This window comes from Alexandromys fortis, unplaced genomic scaffold, assembly GCF_014885135.2.
Source record: "Alexandromys fortis isolate MF-2015 unplaced genomic scaffold, M_Fortis_MF-2015_v1.1 scaffold_445, whole genome shotgun sequence".
Taxonomy (NCBI): Eukaryota; Metazoa; Chordata; class Mammalia; order Rodentia; family Cricetidae; genus Alexandromys; species Alexandromys fortis.
In genome coordinates, this window is record NW_026068363.1 from 15,436 (window position 1) to 23,383 (window position 7,948).

Sequence of the window (7,948 nt, forward strand, 5' to 3'; positions counted from 1 at the left end):
TTTATTGCCTTTTTCTAAGGGATTTATTCATATCTTCTGTCAGAACCTCAATCATCTTTATAAGGTTTCTTTTATGGTCTTTTACTTCTGCTTCAGCTGTGTTGGAGTATTGAGGACTTGTAGTAGGCTAGCTGCAAACTGACGGGGACATATTGCCCTGGCTGCTGTCTGTGTTCTTAAGCTGGCATCTACATATCTGGGTTTGTGGTGATTATGAGTCTAGGTTCCTATTTCTTGTTTTGTCTCTTTCAAATGTGTATTTTGTTCTTTGGTTTCTATTTGCTCTCCTCTCTGTTCTTCTAGTCTGTGTAACCTATGATTCAACAGAGGTCCCCCATAACCATGTTTGGGACTAGAAACCTGGTAGTAGGCATGCCCTTTGTTCTCTCAGGGTGTCTTTGTGTAAGTTGGGGGCTGAGAATATGTGAAGGGGGGTGTGAATAGTGTTGGTGTTGGGGACTTTGAAAGTGGGGATGTCTGTGGGCAGGGGGCCTAGATGGACTTCTGGCAGCTGATGTGCCTTTTGTTTCAACTGAGCATCTCCACCCATGCTGGGGGCTAAAACACAGTGACAAGGAGGCAAGTGAGATTTGGATTAGTTTTTGGGGAGGTACTCAAGGAGTGGAGGAGATCCATGGGTAGCCAGTCTGCCTGGGTTTATGATAGTTTGTGTGGACTCTGTTTCATCAGGGTGTCATAATCTGAGTCTACCTACCTCTTCTGACTAGTCTGGCCTGCTCTTAACCAGGGGATTCACACCCAATTTGGTGTGGGGATATGGCTATATGGGTGATGTTTGGAGAATTGTTGTGGGATTGTATCTGTGGGAACTGAAGGAATGTGGGGAGGTTCATGGACTGCTGACCTGTTCTACTGGCTGTTTGGTCTGGATGTGAGTATGGGATGTCTACTCAAGTAGGAGGCTGAAACAAAGACAGTCACATTCCTCTCTTTCTAAAGCCATTGTATGTCTGAAAAATTTACTTTGTTTTTTTAATTTTACAAGATATCACAAGACAATATTCTGTCTTCAGTATCAGAGGGGACTTTGGATATTATAATAGCATTGGGGCTGTTAAAGATTGTGAGGATCATGAAGTTAGACTAAAAGCAATTTTCATTTATTCTCTTTATTATTTTCTCATACAGTACACACTTGCCACATCCCAAATCTGTTTACTCTTTCTAGTCCTCAACTTTCTCACTGCCTCAGATCCACTGTCCCTTTCTTCCTCTTCAAAGAGAACAGGCCTCCCAGGGATGTCAGCTGAACATCTTGACAAGATACAATGTGACTAGGCAAAACTTTCCTATCCAGGCATGATTAGGTAACCTAGTAGGAGGAAAAGAGTCCCAAGAGCAAGCAAGAGTCAGAAACAATCACACTCTTACTGTTAGGTGTACCACAAAAACAAGCAAAGCAATCATAATATGCAAGGGGAGGCTAGGACTCAGATCCTACAAGATTCATAATTGTTTTATCACTCTTTGAGCCCTTATGATACCTTCTTAGTTGATCCTGTCAGTTGTGATTTTCTGGCATCATTAACACCTCTGACTTCTATAAAACCCCCATCCAAATTTCTGCCTCCTTTCAAGTGCTTCAGCTAGTGTTTGGATGAAGTTCTCTGCATCCTCAACAATCATTTGTCAGAGAAAACAATTAGTCTAGGAAACAATCTATGATTATATCAGAGTAGAGCTAGGAATTATTATATTGGACATTATTTCCTCTTTGTGCTACTTGTATTTTGTTCTACTCTAAATCTCTGAGTAGAAATCATGAAACTTCTTATTCCTTGCCATCCAAGCAATGTTGGTCATGGGTTGTCTCTTTTTGCTTGGGCCTCAAGTTACTCTAGTCATTGGTTTTCCACTACAATAATTTAAGCCACAAATTCCCTGGTATATCTTCCAGACAACACAAGTATGTATCAAATATTTTTATGGCTGGCTTTCTGTTCTATTCCCACCACTGGGAGCCATATGCCATTACGGAAGATGACTGGTTCAGGCTTCATATTCTTAGTTATTGGGAGTCCTCACTGTTTTGCAGAAAGTATCTACTGATCTATGTTTCCATGCCAGACCTAAAAGCTTTCCTATTCCTGTCATCTCTACCTGAATTATTTCCCACTCCATTACTCCCACGATCCTTCTCATTACTGCTCCCAGTCCACCAATTAAATTTAGTTTACTTCTTCCCATGGGATATCAATACATCCCCTGCTATAGCCATCCTTATTATATACCCTCTGTGAATCTGTGGATTGTACAGTGATGATTCTTTATTCAACTGCTAGTATGTACTTCTTATTCCTTGCCATCCAGGCAATGTTGGTCATGGATTGTCTCTTTTTGCTTGGGCCTCAAGTTATTCCAGTCATTGGTTTGCCTAATTCCCTGGTATATCTTCCAGACAACACAAAAATGTATCAAGTATTTTCATGGCTGGCTTTCTGTTCTATTCCTACCACTGGGAGCCATATGCCATTACAGAAGAAGACTGGTTTAGGCTTTCATCCTCGCCACCTTGGGCCAGTAATTGGATTGCCACTACAACAAACTTGAGCCACCATTTCCCTGGTATATCCTGTTGTATCTGTGGTTCCAGACACAACAAGTGTATGTCAAATATTTTATGGTTGCCTAGGTTTCCTTAAGAAACATAAAGTTTCTTAATGCCTAGGGAGCCTTATGTGATTACAGAAGATGACCAGTTCAGGCTCCATATCTGAGTTACTATATCAGTAGAATCACCTGTTAGCTTGTAGCTGGTTACTACTTCACTGTTTCCACATCAACTCCCATCCTTCCTCTTCTTGCTCTGAGTCCACCTACAAAATCTAGTCTATTTCCTCTTTCCATTGGGTATCCTTATACCCCCTACTATAGCCACCCTTTTACTTACCCTCTCTGGGTCTGTGGATTGTTCTGTGATTATTCTTTATTCAAAATCCAATATCCAGTTACAATTATTATGTATCATGATAATATACATGATTAGTGTTTACTTGCTCAGAAGGAAAAAAAAACTCAAGAAGCTACACATCAACAAATAAATTAATCAAATAAAAATTTGGTATGGATCTAAACAAAGAATTCTAAATAGATGGAATCTAAACTGGTTTGGAAATACTTAGCCAAATGTTCAACATCCTTAGCCATCAATGAAATGTAAAACAAAACAGCTTTTAGAATTAACATTATACCTGACAGAATGATTAAGATTAATAACACAAGTGACAACTCATTCTGGCAAAGATGTAGAGCAAGGAGAACACTCCTCCATTGCTGCTGGGAATGCAAATCTGTATAGCAACTTTGTAAATCATGGCAGTTCATCAGATAATTGGGAATCTATCTACCTCAAGACTGTGGTAGTTTGAATGTTGTTGACCCCCATAATCTTCTGTGGGTTGGCAGTAGTAGGGGGTGTAGATATTTTGGACTGGGTATGACCAAGTCATGTCTTTATCATGAGTTTTATAAGATACTACACATTGAAACACTTCAGGGACTGTTAACAGCTTATGACCATCATTGAAGTTAGACTAAATACTTTTACATCATGAGATGACTATGAACATTTAGGGATCTGGGTCAGAATGTAGTTGATTGAAGGAAAAGCTCCCAGATAAAATGAAACATTTGAATATTTCTCTCTCCTTGGTGGCCTTCTTTGTTGTATTTATATTACATTTAGTAGGAGAAGCCTTTTGAATGAAATTCCACATTGGGGATTGGATTTCCATGTTTATAGCCTCAACCCATTTCTGGTTATCTGTGTCCTGCTCTCATGTCTTCACCACCATTATCGATGGTATCACTAAATGACAAAACATGCAGTTGAAGCAATTGCTAATCACTGTTAAGCCTTTTTAGTATCCTGATTTTTATTTTAACTTTTTTGTTTTTAGTTTTGTTTTTGAAAAAACAATGTTTTTCTGTGTAGCTCTGTCTGTACTGAAAGTAGGTCCTTAGACCACAGTGATTTCAATTCAGAGATATAAATGATTCTGGCTTCTGCACAGAGGGACTAATGGTGGGCAACATGTTTGTTTTGTATGTATTTTTTATTGACTGATGTGCTTGGAATGTAGACATTTGTAAATTCCAAGTTTTTGCTGTTATGATGAGCATCCCTACATATTAATTTTGACGTCTGGTGGAGGGTATCATTCTCTTGCTTAGGATAGCAGTATTCATGGCATTAATACCTATGTCTTCTTTATCATTGGATTGGAGGTGTGTCATATTCTACCCACCTGTTTTTTTTTCTTTAAAAAAATTCTATTGAATGAGTATCAGTTTTTTTTTTCTATATGCATGGGTATGTACCACATGTGTGCCTGTTCCTCATAGTGGTCAAAAGAGCTCTCAGAACCCACAAAGTTGAAGTAATGGATAGTTATAAACACCATGTAAGTACTGACAGTTGAGCCCATGTATCTGCAAGACCAGCAAGACTGCTTAAGGACTGAGTGAGCTCTCCTGCCCTATGGTATATGATCAACCTTTACAGTGCTGATGTTTTCTTTGGTCCATTTGTAACTGTTTAAACATGTACTTTCTTTTAGTAAGATCTTATTATGTTACAGTTTAAACTGGACCACTGCAGGTTCTGGAAGATAAATGCTTCTTTTCATCTTCCATTTTTTAGGAACCTTGTTAAAAGCCTCTGATTTCTTTGTAAATTTTTTATTTAAATGATTTTTTTTTATTTTTTAAATTTTATTGATATTTATTGAGCTCTACATTATTCTCTGCTCACCTCCCTGCCTCTCCCCTCCCCTCTCTAATGCTCCACAAAGGTCCCCATGCTCCCAATTTACTCAGGTGATCTTGTTTTTTTTACTCTCTACTTCCCATGGAGATTAGATCTATGTAAGTCTCTCTTAGTGTCCACATTGTTGTCTAAGTTCTCTGGGATTGTGGCTTGTAGACTGGATTTCTTTGCTTTATGTGTAAAAACCACCTATGAGTGAGTACATTTGATAATTTTCTTTCTATGTCTGGGTTACCACACTCAAAATAATGTTTTCTAGCTCTACACATTTTCCTGCAAAATTCAAGGTGCCATTATTTGAGGGGCATTTAGGTTGTATCTATATTCTGGTTATGACAAACAAAGCTGCTGTGAACATAGTTGAGCACATGTCCTTGTGGCATGATTGAGCATCCTTTGGATATATACCCAAAAGTGGTATTATTGGGTCTTGAGGAACATTGTTTCCTAATTTTCCAAGAAATTGCCACACTGACATCCAAAAAGATTGTACCAGCTTGCATTCCCACCAGCAATGCAGAAGTGTTTACTTTTCCCACAACCTCTTCAGCATAAGTTGTCATCAGTGTTTTTGATCTTGGTCATTCTTTCAGGTGTAAGATGGAATCTCAGAGTTGTTTTGATTTGCATTTCTCTGATGACTAAGGATGCTGAGCATTTCCTTAAGTGTCTTTCAGCCATTTTAGATTCCCCTGTTGAGAGTTCTCTTTACTCCATTTTTTTTATTGGATTATGTGTTTTTTGGTGTCCAATTTCTTGAGTTTCTTGTATATTTTGGAGATCAGACCTCAGTCTGATGTTGGGTTAGTGAAGATCTTTTCCCATTCTGTAGGCTGTCATTTTGTCTTGTTGGTGGTGTCCTTATTAATTGTTTCTCTCAGTGTCTGTGCTGCTGGGCTTATATGTAGGAAGTGGTTTCCTGTGTCAATGCATTCAAGTGTACTTCCTACTTTCTCTTCTATAAGGTTCAGTGTGGCTGGCTTATGTTGAGGTCTTTGATCCATTTGGACTTGAGTTTCGTGCATGGTGATAGATAAGGGTCTATTTTTATCCTTCTACATGTTGATATCCAATTATGCCAGCACCACTTATTAAGTATGCTTTCTTTTTTCCATTTGATATTTCTGTGCTTCCTTGTTAAAAATCAGGTGTTTGAAGATGTGTGGATTGGTATCTGGGTCTTCAATTCAGTTCCATCGATCCTCCTGTCTATTCTTATTCCAATACCAGGCTGCTTAAAGTACTGTAGCTCTGTAGTAGAGTTTGAAGTCAGGGATTGTGATGCCCCAGAAGTTATTTTATTGTACAAGATTGTTTTGGCTATCCTGGGTTCTTTGCTTTTCCATATGAAATTGAGTACTGTTCATTCGATGTCTTTGAAGAATTTTGATGGGCATTGCGTTGAATCTGTTTTAAATGATTTTTGGAGAGGAGACAGGGCTCTATTAATGTGTAAATCTGGCTTACCTATAACTTACTGCATAGGCTTTGACTGGCATCCGACTCAATTTAATTCATCTGCTTTTACACTGAGTGCTGGTATTAAAGGCATGAGCGGATATACTCAAATTTACCATCTCTTCTCTAGTTAATAATCATCCAAACTATTTCTCAGATGTGTTCTCAGTAGTGTTGATCTGCTTGCTTGGCTCTGTCTGTATGTTTGTTTATTGCCATTTCTTTCTCAAGGCTATATTGTATGTAATGGGCCACTGAATGTCACATGTGATCTGCCTCTTTAGTTGCTTTCAAAAGTGACTTGGTGATTACATTATAATGCATATTTAGTGAAAGGAGTATAGGAAGCATCAAAATTATATGAATATATTACTGTAAAAGAAGTGTCATTTGCAATGTCAGGTTCACACTTTGTTTTACTCTTGGTTGGATTATTCTAGAATGCAGTGACCTATGATGATGTGAACATTGAATTTACTCAGGATGAGTGGGCATTGCTGAATCCTTCTCAGAAGATTCTCTACAAAGATGTGATCCTGGAGACATCCATGAACTTCACAGCTATAAGTAAGATTATAAATTTCCCTTTACATTTTAAAATGAAGGGACAACTGTGTCTTGGTTATTGATTCTCTTAGGGAGTTTTGTTTGAGAAAGAATAAGAATGACCTGAATAACAACTGCATGGTTCACTTAAGATACTAAATTCTGTATAATTTCCAATAATATATCATACATTTTCTGTTACTGTATTTTAGGCTACAGTTGGGAAGACTGTTTTTCCGAAAAACATTGCCAAAGTGCTAGAAGACACAGAAGGTATTTTTCATGTGCAACCTGATACATGTTTTCCTTGAAGAAATTTTAATGTGTCCTGGCAGATTTACATGAAAACAACAGTAAAAATAAGAATAGCTTAAAGTATACTGATCATGAACAATTTCTCACTAAATCATATACCTCCATATCAGGCAGCTAGCTGTTTAGTGTTTTTAATGCATTCCTCTAAAAACGAAGACGAGGAAACAATGTCTTTACAGATACCACCACTTAAATGATAGCCCCATTTTCCTATATGTCCCTCAGGCCCTATACATTCAACCCATCTCGTGCTCTGTCTTACTGAGGATAGGGTTCCAATTCCCAGGAACTGAAAATTTACATTCTGAAGGGGCCAATACGGATGCCAAGATTCTGGGGTAATGATACTTACATCAGCATCTGTGTCCAGCAGGCCAGTAATAAAAATGCCATTTACACACACTCTCAGCTTAGGTCTTTGACCATTTATAGAAGTTTGCCAAAACACACGTAACTCATCTTTCTGTTCATTATCGTTTGTAACAGTAGGCATGAGGTTTCCTAATTGTCCTGACGAGGCACGTTCTCTGCAGAAACTGGAAATGACTGAACCATGTTTGCCATGGGGACCTGTGAGGCCCCCCCTCTCACGTTTCCCATCTGTATCAGGTTGCCTTGTCTATCTCTTGAAGATCTGCATTCATTCGTCCAATGTCTACCCTTTCCACATCTTCTACATAAACCTGAAGGCTGAGTCCTTCTATTTTTGTTATTTCTAGAAGATGCATTATTATTATTTCTGAAGATCCGTTGTTTACAATTCCTTTTCATGTGACCCATTTTGCCACAATTAAAACATTTGGTATTCTGGTGTCTCCTTTTACCATTGGAAATTGCTTC

At 38.3% G+C, this 7,948-nt stretch overlaps 1 protein-coding gene across 1 annotated transcript in view; it reads right to left on the minus strand.

Moving 5' to 3' along the window:
- Positions 1–7,363: 7,363 nt before the first annotated feature.
- The window catches only part of LOC126495422 (endogenous retrovirus group K member 5 Gag polyprotein-like), a 29,782-nt gene continuing 29,197 nt past the window's right edge, over positions 7,364–7,948 (minus strand). The window contains exon 2 of the mRNA XM_050133023.1: positions 7,364–7,468. The gene's annotated coding sequence lies outside the window, so the exon portion shown is untranslated. The remainder of the gene's footprint in view (positions 7,469–7,948) is intronic.